Source organism: Maniola hyperantus, chromosome 3, assembly GCF_902806685.2.
Source record: "Maniola hyperantus chromosome 3, iAphHyp1.2, whole genome shotgun sequence".
Lineage (NCBI taxonomy): Eukaryota > Metazoa > Arthropoda > Insecta > Lepidoptera > Nymphalidae > Maniola > Maniola hyperantus.
Genome location: NC_048538.1, coordinates 4,936,178 through 4,951,881, shown reverse-complemented (window position 1 = coordinate 4,951,881; position 15,704 = coordinate 4,936,178). Strand labels below are relative to the sequence as shown.

The 15,704-nt window shown below is 36.8% G+C and overlaps 1 protein-coding gene across 2 annotated transcripts in view; it reads right to left on the bottom strand.

Annotated features, from left to right (window-relative positions):
* LOC117996577 (leucine-rich repeat-containing protein 15) overlaps positions 1-15,704 on the bottom strand; it is a 121,180-nt gene that overhangs the window by 56,300 nt on the left and 49,176 nt on the right. Inside the window, exon 2 of one of the 2 annotated variants that reach the window (XM_034984664.2) lies at positions 8,252-8,304. The exons of the other annotated variant lie outside the window; for it this stretch is intronic. The gene's annotated coding sequence lies outside the window, so the exon portion shown is untranslated. The remainder of the gene's footprint in view (positions 1-8,251; positions 8,305-15,704) is intronic. 2 annotated transcript variants of the gene reach the window in all.

Here is a 15,704-nt window from a genome sequence, read left to right as displayed (position 1 = left end):
TAAATACAATTGACAATAGAGATAAAAATAAATCAGCATTGGATTTGTGGTTAAGTTTATTTCACTCTACAGAATGGCCTGATATTAACATGGCATTATTCGCTTACATTTCTATAAAATCAAAAATGTTTTTGCCACTGTGGCACTTTTAGTGTCACTTTGATAATTTTCACAGGGCGTATACTTGCCTATTTCCATTATGCAATGGAATGCTGCTACAAAAATAATAATAAACCGGTCAAGTGCGAGTCAGACAAAGGATTCCATTCAATCGTGCAAGATATGACACTATGTATTTTTTTTGTAGAGACAAACAGTTACAATTAGATAAATAGATAGTATATATATAAAAACACTTAAACCTAAGCAGTCTCCAATGAGAAATTAACACTTAGAATAAAAATTATGTCCACATGTGGCATAGTACGCGTATGAAAACTAGGCAAAGAGTATATTATAATCGCTAACTAGGTAGGTAACTTATGGAACACGGAACAAACTAAAATCGACTAAAGTATAAACTATAACTAGGCAGAATTTGAAATTACATCCTTAATTGCTAATTTATACCTATGGAGAGAGGATGAAAAATATCTTTTTTCGCGAATAAATGATGCTTTTCATGGCGGTCATTTAAAAAAATTTATTATTTCTTGTTATAGCGGCAATTTAAACACACCTGTCTGAAAATTTCAACTCTCTATGTAGGTATTACGGTTCATGAGATACAGCCCGCTGACAGACAAACAGATGGACTGACGGACGGACAGCGGAGGTTTAGTATTAGGGTCCTATTGGCACCCTTCGGGTACAGAACCTAAGAATAGCAGACTTCATGTATCAATAAAAATGATTAAATTAGAAATATTTTGGATCGAACAATTGGTTCCGTCCAAAATATTTTTAATTTGAATGATATGACAAATATTGTACCTAATATCGTTAACCTACAGTTACCAAGTAATTTTTTTACAAATTTAGATAAAGGTGCTGTGGCAGTATCATTAGTCTTTGTCAGACAAAGTTATTTTTCGTTATGAAGGTCACCGTCTTACTTAGGCACCCATTTACCTTCATAATTTTCCTTGACATTTTTAGTAGACGTAGGGATGACTTTATTTAAAAATGAAATATCATATACATCCTGCAAATTTCTAATGCGCGTGGCCGCCATTTTAGTGATTTTAGCACTAGACTGAAGTTTCGAGCTGATGGTATATTTTTATTTCGGCTGACATCAGAATGACTTCATTTCGATGTTAATGAGACATGGTTCCAGCGCAATAGCAATTTGCGGGTCTTATAAAGTCCTGCACATACTTATTTACAAATAGATAGAGACAAGTTTCTCCGTGTGAAACCAGAGGATGCTTATTTATAGGTGAAATTCCGTTTTACAGTCACTGGATAACAAAATTACATTAAATTTTCGCCCCGGCAACACTCGGGTGGACATTCTGAAAAGCCTTATTTTATTACCAGGGGTTTACGTCATAAAAAAAACCTTCATGTAAAATCTCAAGCTCCTATAAAACCAGTGGTTTAAGTGGTACTTTGATAAAATAATTCCTCCCGACTGAATTTCGGCCACGGCGGTTAATCTCTCGGCCAATCTCCACAGAGATTAGCCATCTGCGCGGGTCCAACACTGTTCCCCAACGTGTGGATCGGGAAATTAGTTTTGCCAACGTTGGTGCCAATGCTAATTTCCCGATCCACACGTTGGGCGAACAGTGTTGGGTCCAGCGTTGGGGCCAACGTGTGTAGCCAGCGTTGACCAATCTAACTCAATGACATTTTGTAGACACGTTCTAGAAACAAATACCCATAGACATGAATTTACATGAATGTCGCTGCAAATCCTGTTTCTGGTTTGTCAGATTTCCGTAAAAAGTGTAGTTTAAAAATTTTCACCGGCTCAAATATATGTAAATCTTTGAACCCGTGTACGGTGTAACACTGGAGAGTCCGCTAGGGTTGTACTTCTTTTATAAAGCATTTTTATAAATCTAAATATATAAAGGGAAAAAGTGACTGACTGACTGACTGACTGACTGACTGACTGACTGAATGACTGACTGACTGACTGACTGACTGATCTATCAACGCACAGCTCAAACTACTGGTCGGATCGGGCTGAAATTTGGCATGCAGATAGCTATTATGACGTAGGCATCCGCTAAGAAAGGATTTTTGGTAATTCAACTCCTAAGGGGGTGAAATAGGGTTTTGAAATTTTGTAGTCCACGCGGACGAAGTCGCGAGCATAAGCTAGTTCCTATATAAGTTAGCCCTTGGAGGGGTATAGCAGTTTCATTTAACCCATACCCTTGATTGGTCTCTACGTGACATCATCTAGTTATATAAGTTAGCCCTTGGAGGGGTATAGCAGTTTCATTTAACCCATACCCCTGATTGGTTTCTACGTGACATCATCTCGTCTGTGAGGTGGTAACTAGACCATGGCTAAAGCCTCCCACCAGACCAGACCAGAGGTAGATTAGAAATTATGAATTGTAAAATTGCCCCTGCTTGGGACCTCCCACTTATAAGACCACAGCGCTCACCACTGCGCCAGGGATGTCGTCAAAAACATGCGCAAATAAGGTTATATCGCTAGTGCCATCAGTAGGTACTTATGTAAGCATTTTATACAGCGTTGGTTCAATACCCTGCTACTATCCAGATGCCAGTAAAGAGATAATTGTAATGAAGCGAGTGAGTGCTCGCTGAGTTATGAAGTATCGTTCGTTTGCGGTTATTTATACCTCAAGTGAATCGTTCTAAAACCTCTTTCGACTTTAGATTTTCCCGGTACTTTAAATAAATTAATTCTTTTTTCTTTAATTAATAGTTCTGATAGTACTACCTATAATATAAATGCCAAATTTTATTTGAACAATTAAATCAACAATGGTTTATCTTATAATTTGGTACGTTGCAACGGAGCAACAGATCGACGTGATTTTTGCACGGGTACTTACTACGTCTTACGACCGGTTCACACATGTCTCCGTTTTAGTGTTCCGTTTTATCGTGTACGTTTTTTTTTCGTGGATGGCGTATGTAGTTGTATAAGCGACTTCACACATGGCACAGTATTCTGTATACAGTGAAAAATATCGTTCCGTAAAAAAATGACATTCCGTTTTGTCATCGAATACTGGACGGACGGAACGGAAATATACGGATACGTAGAATTTTAACAGATAGATACTGTGTGTTTTACTGCGTGTTTTACTGTGTAGTATACTGCGAGTTTTCTGTTCACACATCGCATCCAATAATGACGGATCCGTTGAACGTTATACGGTGCCTATGTGCGAACAGAGCATAAATTTATGACGTATCCGTTAAAAACGTACCAGTAAAACGGACTCCCATGTGTGAACGGGCCGTTATACTTATTTAAAACCCGGAGAGTGACGTATTAGGCTACTTTTTATTCAGGATAATCGCAGAGTTTATACCTACATGATTTTTAAAAACCTAAATCCATGCGAACGAAGTCGCGAACATCAGCCAACATCAATAAAAAAATAAAAATAAAATAAAATAAAAATCTTTTTTATTCGAATAAACTTTTACAAGTACTTTCGAATAGTCGGATGCATCTACCACTGGTTCGGAATGCCTTTCCTACCGAGAAGAAAGAATACAATTGATAAAAAATGTAATTAAGAAAAAGCTTAAAATGAACTAAAAATGTGACTAAGATCAGTAAATCAGCTGTAAAATAATGTTCAGGGGTTTCCCAGTTAAAAATTGAAAGATAAACGAAATATTTACAATACAAAATGTACTCCTCCTTGTACGTTATCAAAATTCATACTTCTTTTACGGGATAAGTTTTTCTCGCGCTGTTACATTTTTATCCGCACTTGTTGAATTGTATAGCCTAACCCGATATTGAAAATGTATTTAGTCCTTTGAGACATGCCCGACGTGCTTTTAGAGATGTATCGTCTTTTTCATAATACGAATACATAATATAATAACATTTTATCGATAAACTAGACCCTAGTCGGTTTTTACCCAATTCACTCGGCTAGAATTTTTGAAAATCCTTTTTTAAACGGCGTGTACAGTGGCAGATGTTAAGAGGAGATTTAATCGAAAATGCTAACCAGCCAAGCAGGGGCGTGTGTATTATTACAAATGCGAAAAAATGTTTGCATGTTGAGTTGTTCTTCTTTTACTCAGCGATAAAGCCACGGATCGACGTAATTTTTTGCATGGATCTGTGACATAGGCTGAAATGGTACGGGATAGCTAAAATCGACACGAATGAAGTGGCGTTTAAAACATCAATACCCTGATTATAAATGCGAAAGTGTGTTTCTGTGTTGGTTTATTGGTTTGTTGCTTTGTTGGTTTGTCCTTCAATCACGTCGCAACGGTGCAACGGATTAACATGATCTTTTGCATGGGTATAGATAAAGACATGTAAAGTGACATAGGCTACTTTTTGTCCCGGAAAATCAGAGTTCCCACCGGATTTTTAAAAACCTAATTCCAGGCGGACGAAGTCGCGGGCATCAGCTAGTAGTGTAATAATTGTACTGGCAAGTCATGTTCTCCCAAACAGTGTAGATAACAGGCGTACGTGCCCAAGACTTACGTGACTAGTATTAATTACTTATAGGGATTATTCGCGCCATGGCAGTGTTACAGCACTAAACCCTTACTAAACGCGTCGAACTATCCCAGAGGAAAACTAAACGGGTTTCTACGTACTATCTGTGTTATAATAATATTATTATATTCTAGCGGAACGGAGTGGGAGTGAAAATGTTAATTGAAACACAGTTTGCTCATGTACCTAGGAATTTCTGTAATAGTGCTGCCAGAAAACTAAACAAGAACCTCCCTAACACTCAGCTACTTTGCTTAAAAATACCACCACGGAAAAATGTTTTATATTTACTTACTAAAATTAATTAATATACAACTTGTATAGTTTCGAATTTTACATGGCCGAAATTTACATGTTTTTTAATTTATTTGATACGAGTATCACAGTTGGTATCATTCATGTCAATTTTAATTTGGCTTATCTTTTTTTTGGTTAAATTGTATTAAGAACGTTAGTAAACGTTAGCCGTCTGAAAACCGGAATAATATTTGATGTGTTAGCGTTTTTATTGAGACTGTGCCATTGTTTTTGGGAGCTCTCAACTGTTTAATGCAGATATACCTAGTCCTTTTATTCCATAGTAATTCATTTTTTTTAAATAGAGATAGCGAGCAAACGAGCAGGCGACCTGATGTTAAGTGATTACCGCCGCCCATGAACATTTGCAGCACCAGAGGAACCGCCGATGCGTTGCCGGCCTTTTAGGAATCTGTTGGTCCGTCCCTTGAATAACCCCATGTTGTAATCACTTACCATTTATTACTAATGTAGAGGCAAAGTACCGATAAGAGCAGTGTAGGACGACCTCCAATACGCTGGATTAATTAAAAAAAAATTAAATTAAAATTTCATAATATTTTGTACATAGGTTTTATATCTATCGGCCCTTCTAGCAATACAACATTAGCATGTTGGTGATGCGACCTTAAAGTTTTTACCCATCCCAAAATCGCCCAAACGCCTAAGGATTTTTTTACCTCAATCACATCACAAACCAAATCACACAAAAAGCTACCTTCTTTTACCTTCCACCCCTCCTACTAGCCTCTAATCCATCAATACCATTGGTAAGTTCATTAGTGGAATCTTACGAACAATATTGCAAAGTTTCAAAACTTCCGGAAATTATGTCCCACAATAAACGAAAATCTATTCAATTTGACATAACTATAACTAAAATCAATGTTGACCAAACTTGCTCATCGATACAATCTCTTACTGCTATGTAACACCACTAGCTAATCCCTGTAAAGTAATAAAGGCTAATCACGTAGCCCCTGCACGAAACTTTCTCTGACCTCGAATATTATAACTGAAACGGGGCAAGACTTGCATAATGGCAGATGCCGGAAATAGTAGTGAGTACGTCATTACGGCCTTTTTTGATGTTTTTTTTGTTTTGTTTTTTGACGACATCCCTGGCGTTGTGGTGAGCGCTGTGGTCATATAAGTGGGAGGTCCCAATCAGGGGCAATTTGACAATTTATAATTTCTAATCTACCTCTGGTCTGTTCTAGGGGTAGGCTTCAGCTGTGGTCTAGTTACCACCTCACAGGCAAAGCCGTGCCTCCAAACGATTTAGCGTTTCGAGATGATGCAGCGGAGAAACATATCGGGTATGGGAATAAAACTGTTATACCCCTTAATAAAATAAATTATTATTATTTATAACTAGCTGAACCGCCCCGGCTTCGCTCGGGTGGAGTTTAGAAAATTGAGGGGGAGGTTGAATTAAATTTTTCTCTCCGTATGAACCATCCTCGTACTTCAAGGAATATTATAAAAAAAGAGTTAGCGAAATCGGTTCAGCGGTTCTCGAGATTTGCGATGACCAACACATTTGGTGATTCATTTTTATATTATAGATATAGGTATAGTGACGTATGTATAGGTATAATGGACATGTAGTAGGTAGGTAATTGTGCAGAAGAGAAATGCATCAAACAATAAAATAAACATTTGAAAAAATACGTGCAATTGGCCGCCTCGTAAAGGCAAGTAAGGACAACAATTCTAGAAACTCAGAATCCCCGGTGTGATTGTACACTTAGAGGAGACAGTTCCAAAGCTATTCCAGGGACGTAAAGCTGCCTGCGGCGAAAGCATTCTGTTCTGCAAAAGTTCACTATGGAATGAAAAAGGCTGTTCTCGACAATTCGACGCGGCACGATAACGAACAACGCTCACTGTTCTAGCTTTCGCTAAAAATAGACTAGATTTAGTACTAGAAATTTGTATTTGCAACACCCTCGGTATGGCTTAACTAGATACTTCATCTGCATGGATTTTAAGTTATTAAAGTTCCCGTGGTAATCCCGGAAAACTCCTTCATTTTGTGGGATAAAAAGTAAGCTATGTCCGTCTCCAGGATACAAGTTATCTTTGTAACTTTCTTCAAAATTGATGAAACGGACAGACAGACAGTTTGCATCTTGGGAACGCGGACGGACATAGGCTACTTTTTGTCTCAAAAATCAGAGTTTACGTTTACGAAGAATCTATTTTGTATAGAGGTAGCTTGCAGCTGTTTACATTTTAGCTCGGAAAATCAAACAGCTCCCAAGGGATTTTTAAAACCTGCCTTATCTACAATATTTAGTCACTAAATATAAATGTCTAAAATAAGTATAAAGTCTATTTCCAATACTCTCTTTTTGGAAACTCACTTGTGATAATTTTTATCACGGAAAATAGACAAAGTAGGTACTATTAAAGCGCATTCATAAATATGTAAAAAAATCTAAATCATTTTCGACTACGTCTCATAATTTTAAACGATTGCAGGGGTCTTCCATTCTACGTTTAAGTTTAAGTCGGTGTGCTTTGTTATGTAAAAGTTTGCAGCGGCTTGAAAAAGTCTGTTCTCTAGTTCTCTACAATTCCACTTGACACGATAACGAACAGTGAATGTGAACGCTTGTTCGGTACTAGATTTTAATTGAGCGTGACATTCTACCGGTAGCGTTGGTATTTAGCAAGTCTTTTTATTTACTCCATGCCGACTAAGCTTTTATTTTTCTTGATACTTAAGTATTGATTCTTGATAACTGGATATTTTGAGGGTCATGTTATAACGACGCATTCCACCTAATCACTACTCGTATTATAAAATATGCGAAAGTGTGTTGATTTATTGGTTTGTCTTTTAATCACGGCATAACGGAGCAACGACGGCTCGACGTGATATTTTGCTTGGACCTGGAGAGTGACATAAGCTGATGGAAAATCAAAGAGTTCCAACGGGATTTTCAAAAACCTAAATCCACGCGGATGAAGTCGCGGGCATCAGCTAGTCACTGCCTATATTATAAATGGGAAAGTTGTTTGTTGGTTTATACATCAATCACGCCGTGACGAAGCAACGGATTGACGCGATTTTTGCATAGATGATAATATTATAAAGACCTGGAGAATGGCATAGGTTACTTTTTGGTCATGGAAAATTAAAGAGTTCCCATGAAATGCTTAGAAAACCTAAATTCATGTAGATGAAGTCACGGGCATCATTTAGTGATAATATAAAAACTCGACGGTTACGACTTACGACTCTAGAAGTAGGTAATCTCAAATTTAAGATACAAGATTATAAACAAATAGATAAAACTGTTAACTCACCTTGAGAATTCGTAGCCAAAGATTCTTGCTTTACCCGCAACTTGCCAATTATCCTGAAAAGAGGGAAAGGGCTTTATGTTTCTGAGATTGTCAACTACTACTGTATACAAATTGCGCTATAAAATATTAAATACTTCAGTCTTTCAGTCAGTTTTTGCTCTCATATATTTAAAACATACCTATTGTTTTGAATTTTTAGTATGTTCTCGGTTGTGTATGAAGTCTGCCAATCCACACGCGGCCAGTGTGGTAGACTATGGTCTCAATTTTTTTATTTTGAGAGGAAAGTGATCAGTAGTGGGCTGGCGATGAATAGTGATAATGATTATTTTGAAAAAAATGATTACAAAAAATATTAAAACATCAACATAATACAATTCATTGATGATACTTGTTGTGAAGTAGGACTCGAGCAGTCGATGGTCAGTGCTTCAGAATGAGGTTATAATATTAATAATTCATTATTATAAAAACCTATCTTCAAGTTAATTCAATTTAAAAAAGTGAGGTAGTATTGCAATTGCTAGTACGGTGGTAGATGGTCCGGGGCTTGATCCAGGGTACGCATCTCTAACTTTTCGGAGCTATGTGCGTTCTAAGCAATAAATTTTTAATATCACTTGCTTTAACGGTGAACGAAAAAACATCGTGAAGAAACCTGCATACCTGAGTTTTCTCCAAAGTTGTGTGAAGTTTGCCAATTCGCACTTGACCTGTGCGGTGGACAATGTGAATGGCCATAATTTTCTCATGTTCATGGGCAGCAGTAATGCTCGTTTGCTCGTTATTTTTTTTAAATCTCATTCTAGAGAATAAGTAGGCGTGTTCAATAGTGAGCCGGCAATGGGCTATGAAAATAGCTGCAATCGCATCATTTCATCATCTGTAGGTACAGTTTCTGAGTACGGCGAATGCTGTTTTAGGAATTATTTAACACGTGGCGGGCGCGGGCCGTGCCACGAACGAGGCGCGGACGAGGCACAGATTCAAAACATCACGAACATTCTATATGAAACAGTTTATGATTCACCGTGCTGTGTCTGTGTACGGACACAAAATATTCGTGATATTTTGAATCCGTGCCTCGTCCGCGCCTCGTAGGTGCCCGCCAAGTGTTGGCATGAATCATCCCTCAGAGGCGAGTGCAGCAAACGCTGTGCTTGCGGCTTGAATTTAATGTACGATCAGTTTTAGACAGATGTTTATAATGCCAGTAGATTATCAAAATTTCAAATAAACGACTCCCCGCAGTTACAAAATGTTCCATTAAATATTAATAACTGTCAACCCGGTTTATACTCCGGCATTATCCGGCCCTAAATTGAGGTTGTCACTTCACCACTCCCATATGAATTTTTAAATAAACCTAACCCGCTTGTTAGGGAAAATCTTACTGTAAAACAAAGGCATGAAGCATACAATAGAATTTGTGTCACTTTTGTGATAAATTATAAAATATCGATTGCTTGAAAATTAGCTAGAGTGATGAAGTTTGTCTATTTCTGTATCTTAACTCAATTAGGGAAAGAGACCGGAGAGGGTGCCTCCGGTTTATCTGGAGGGTTCTGCGGTTCGGGAGGTGCAACAATTCAAATATCTGGGGCATGTTCTCACTGGTGACCTCAGGGATGACTTAGATATAGAAAGAGAGAGAAGAGCCCTCTCGGTTCGGTGTAACATGCTTGCCCGCAGATTCTCTAAGTGCAGTAAAGATGTGAAATTGACACTATTTCGTGCATATTGTCAGTGTTTTTATACCTGTCAATTATGGACGAAATATAAAAGAGCAACAATGAACACCATTAGGGTGCAATATAATGACGCATTTCGCATCCTAATGAGATTGCCAAGGTACTGCAGCGCGTCAGGCATGTTCGCCGAGGCGAGAGTCAGTGACTTCTTCGCCATTATTCGTAATCGTGTAGCCTCTTTCTGGGATAGAATACGACAATCCAATAACGTCATACTTGAGGTTATAGGTGGGCATATGACCGGTCAGATATTCGATCACTGGCGGCGTGTGCATCGGGACGCGAATAAGAAGTAGAAGTAAGATTTTACTTCTACTTCTTGAACATCAAACAATATTTTAGTTATTTTAATTTTAATTTTAATTTTAATTTATATTAATTTCTTTATTTAGTAGGTATTTTATTATAATGTATAATGTATAATTTGCTGGATTTATATCTGAAAATAAAGATTTATTTATTATTATTATTTATTATTAGTATCTAATATCTACTATGTATTATATTTTGTTCTAAGATTAAATTAAGTATCCACTATTAACAAAACTTGCAGTTATGCAAGTTTTGTTGATAGTGCCAGTTTTATATACTAAAACTCGCAGAAATTGACATTGACATGATAATGTGGGTAATTTTGTAAACTAAAATAACCTCAAAATAACAAGTCTTAATATTATAAAAAAGTTTGTATGTTTGTTTGTAGGGTTAATCTCTGGAACTAGTGAACAGATTTTGAAAAATCGTTCACCAGTAGAAAGCTACGTTATTCCTAAGTGAAATAGGCTATTTTTATTTCGAAAAAATTAGAGATCCCTACGAAAATTATAATAAGCTACTCGTGCGACGCATAACAGACGGAAACGTACGGAAACCAGCCCAGAGTGAACAAGAAAGCTACCCGTGCGAAGCCGGGACGGGTCGCTAGTAAAACAATAAATTACTATCCCTTTCATAATTTTCTCTGCGGAAAAGTAAAGTTTAGAGATTGTGTACAACAGAATTGTTTTATTATTAGTGGACACAAAACATTATCTAAATATATAAAAGGATTGACTGACTGACTGATCTATCAACGCACAGCTCAAACTACTGAACAAATCGGGCTAAAATTTGGCATGCAGATAGTTATTATGATGTAGGCATCCGCTAAAAAAGGATTTCAGAAAATTCAACCCCCAAGGGGGTGAAATAGTGGTTTGAAATTTGTGTCGTCCACGCGGATGAAGTCGCGAGTATAAACTATTCTCTCTAATAAAAGCTTCACGCTTAAATGAATGAAAAGGTAGCAATGTTTTCAAAGAAAATCCTTTGTAAAAATACCGAAAAGCACGAATATATCTACTGTAAAAGCTTTTGAAACTGCGCATACAAAATCGGGCACCATAAATTCATTATGAACAGGAAGCTAAAAATAAATTCTCGGCTCTACGCAGCCATACTAATCTAATTTATCGCTATAAGCCAATATCAAAGGTCTGTTGTGAATTGGCCCCCTGCGATCGCATATCCGGGTTGCCTAATGTCCCCCGGTGTGTAATGCCTATCACACTCAAAACCAAGGCTGGCGACAGGGGCGGCAAGGTTACAGCTGTAATGGGTCTACGAGCCCTAATCAAAAGGGGCGAAAAAATTGTCCGTACCTTTCCCGTCTATCATAACAAAACTACGCTCAGTTAACGTTAAATCGAAAATTACACTGGATCCTCTGATTCCCTTTGATAATAAATTTTTTTTTCAAAAAAAATAAAAACCGACTTCGATACACAAACACTAAAAATTGAAAAATAATTTAATTTATTACCGAATATAAATTATTTATACAAGAGTTGATATAGTTCCATAATAATATTTTTTGGTGCCGGTGCCAATTAGCTTCAGCTGCGCGAATCGTCTAGACTTCGAATTTTTATGAGACTCCACAATGGCACCTCATTGGCACCGACCCCAAAAAATATTATTATGGAACTATATCAACTCTTGTATACATAATTTATATTCGGTAATAAATTAAATTATTTTTCAATTTTTAGTGTTTGTGTATCGAAGTCGGTTTTTATTTTTTTTGTAAAAAAAATTTATTTCACAATTTTTAGTGGCCCCATGGTATTAAAATATGCTATGCCTGGTTAAAAATCTACTGTTTACTAAGCTATTACACTGATCGCGAGCAATTTTCTCTTATCCGTTGAGGAGTTCCATTATCTATCTTCGAAAATGTTCATCAGATCTTCACCAAATTTAAATGGGACCAACTTTGAAGTATACCCTTTCAAACAAAAAAAGAATTTTCAAAATCGGTCCAGGCGTCTTCCAGTAATCGGGGAACATACATAAAAAATAAAAAAAATAAAAAAAAGATTCCGACGAATTGAGAACCTCCTCCTTTTTATGAAGTCGGTTAATAACAATATTATGTACTTTCTTCTGAATGTAGAGGTAGTCAAAACATTTGAAAAGTGCTGTTATAGCAAGAGACAGTTCTGTTTAACCAAAACGAAGAATACAAAAAACAAAGACGTGGCAGTTAGTCGAGTCTATTCGGTTGAAGTAATCTAATCTCTATTTGTTTTGTCGAACTAATCCCAAAGAAGCGCCGTTAACGTCTCTATCCCGATCGTAAATTGGGGATGTTCTTGTGCCACTTGAAAATGACTAAACAAATCCTTGACAATACTTATTGCTGTCGTAGCCTATAAATAGAGAATAGCCTATATTATGGGCTATACTATATGGTCGAGACATCAGCCTCCTATTCAGATGGTTCAGGGTTCGATCCTGGGCATAGGTACATTCCTAACGTTTCGGAGTTTTCAAAGCAACAAAATACCATTGCTTTAGTGGTGAAGACAAACATCGCTCGTGAGGAAACTTGCATGCCTGACATAGTATCATCAAGCAATAACCCGTCTTATTTTATGCCTGGGGAGTAACATAGGCTATATTATTTTTCCTAGAAAATAGTAGAGCTCCCATGAGATTGTTAAAAACCTAAATGCCCGCAGAGAAAGTCGCGACCATTCGTACAAGATATAACACTACCTATGTGCTTTTTGAATTGTTTAATTTGAATGGCGGCCATTTTGAAATTCACCATGTTGGTTTTTCATTATTTGTGATAATAGCGGCAATAGACATATTACCAACACCGTGAATATTTTAATAACTCTCTACTATACCTACTTATTATAGTGCATGAGATACAGCCTGCTGACAGACAGACGAACAGCGGAGGCTTAGTAATAAGGTCCCATTGGCACCCGTCGGTACGGAAGGGTGCTTCTGCATGGGACCCTAATGGGATCGTACTATTTTCTTAGATATTTGCGATGGCATCCAATTTCTTATATTAGGTAGGTACCTAATGACATGTCATTTCGGTGTCGTAAGTATAGTTATGAAGAAATATCCAAAGCGGTAAAGCCTCAGCCCCATCTCAGCCGGTTACTTTTAACGATACGGCAACGAATCCAGTTAGGGCTCGGTAACATTGAAAATTTTGGTCATTTCCTAGCCAATTATTTTCCATTATTAATCTCGTAATTAAGGTCGTCGTAATAGCCACCCATAGTATTACTAATTTACTTAATTTATTCGTTTTTGTAACATTCATACACCGGAAGTTTATTTAACGGCTCTCCATAATTTTCTTTTGTACCAGCTTTGCTTGTTTCCAAAATTCCTAGGTAAATACATTCTAGTTTGTGGTTAGCTAGGAGGCTTGCCTTTTTACAATATAAATAGCATGTCGTAAAAAATGTTTGTAAAAATATCACACTAAGTATCCTAAAAAGATTCAAAGTTTATACTTGACTAGCTTATGCTCGCGACTGCTCCCCGGCACTCGGTCCGCGTGAACTACACAAATTTCAACCCCATATTTTACCCACTTAGGGGTTGAATTTTCAAAAATGCTTTTTTAGCGGATGCCTACGTCATAATCTACCTACATGCCAAATTTCAGCTCGATCCGTCCAGTAGTTTGAGCTGTGCGTTGATAGATCAGTCAGTCAGTCACCTTTTCCTTATATATATTTTGGTTATTTTTACAACGGCATATTTTATGTTTTACCAATACATTTTTCCAGTAAAGGCTTAACTAAACAAGCCGTAAGGTGTTCCTAAAATAATATTTTTTCACTCTGTAGACTTTATTATTCAAGTATGTATTTAGGCTTCCACACTAAGCCAACGCGGCTGCGTTGTAACACTATTGTACGTGTAGGTAGGTACATTATAGTAAAATGCTACAATATAAATCCTAAATGCTTAACCAACGGCCCCGAATGTACATTTTTATTTTCAGAATCTACACAGAGTTTCATGCCAATTAATTTTTCAAAACATTTTTTTAGGTATATTCTGTCACCAGCTGATGCTCGGCATGCGTTGCAAATTGCAATACAACTTGCGCGTCGTCTATGTTATAGGTATCGATGTTAGTGTGCTAAAAACTTTCACGCAAATGTCAACAGCAATTGTACATAGTTTTAAACGAATGACCCATCCCAGCACACGAACATTAATTTTCATAAGGGAACATAATAATTACTATAACGCATAAAATTTAACTCCTCACGCACCATTTCATGTCATAAGTACGATTTCAGTCCTTATTTTAAAGGTGAAGTTAAAATGGCGCGTGAGGAGTCATTTTGTATAGACTATATAAACCATAAACATATTATGCACATACAATTTATAAGATTTCTAAACTCTCATAATGCTCCGATATTCTGATAATACTACTTTCAAAAATTTCTACTACCTTCCTAAAATTTAGTTCATTGATTGTTCCATGTTCCTTACTCCTCAAAGTTCCTTGTTCGAAAGTTAAAACCGTTTCGATCGATCGTTACCCTGTGGAACTAACGCGAAGGACAACAGATGAGTTCCACTGGACCGTTGGATCAATGTTTACTTAAGTGATTGCCTTTACCAACAAAGGGTGCGTATAAACTAGAGCTGCACGTACTCCTAGTTCTCTACGCACAGCCTTGCTTTCAGCGCTGATGCAGCGACGAAATCTGTTGCATTATGAAACACTGTCTACGCGTTGGCGGTAATTGCCTAGTGATTCATCTTGTGTTTGACTTTGACAAAAAAACGCTAGCAGCATTGCTTAAGCATATTTTTTGTGATAATAATAATTGACTTATGTTAGCATATTATTTTAAAACACAGAAATTAGATAAGTATACAAAAGTTACAATATTTAATGTAACGCTAATATAAGATTATTATAAGACCATTTTTTTTAGAAAAGCCCCGGGTCGAAAAAGATGTGAAAACAACAACTTTAATAGGCCTCAAATCAATATTTTTTGGTAATTTTGTTAAATATGACTATCAAATTTTGGGCTCACATAAGATATTTTCAACAATATCCCACATTTCCGTCCCAGAACGCCCACTGTAACCATGCAGAGAAAATTTATTAAAGTGTTGTCTAAGCTTTAAAAACCCATAATATTTATGATTTCAACCATTAGCAAATCCACGAAATGTCATTCTAAGTCTGGATAAGTTTTTTGTCTTAAATAAGTTGGTGGAAGTACAGTAAACAGTCGCAACAAAATTAAATAAGTAATCAACCAAAACAGAGTTCAAAGACGTAGTCCTAACAAAGCAAAAGAGATGTGAGTCTAACACTTTTCATGAATCGTGCGCTCTAGAGGCTCGTATAAATCACCTTGCAGCCTTTA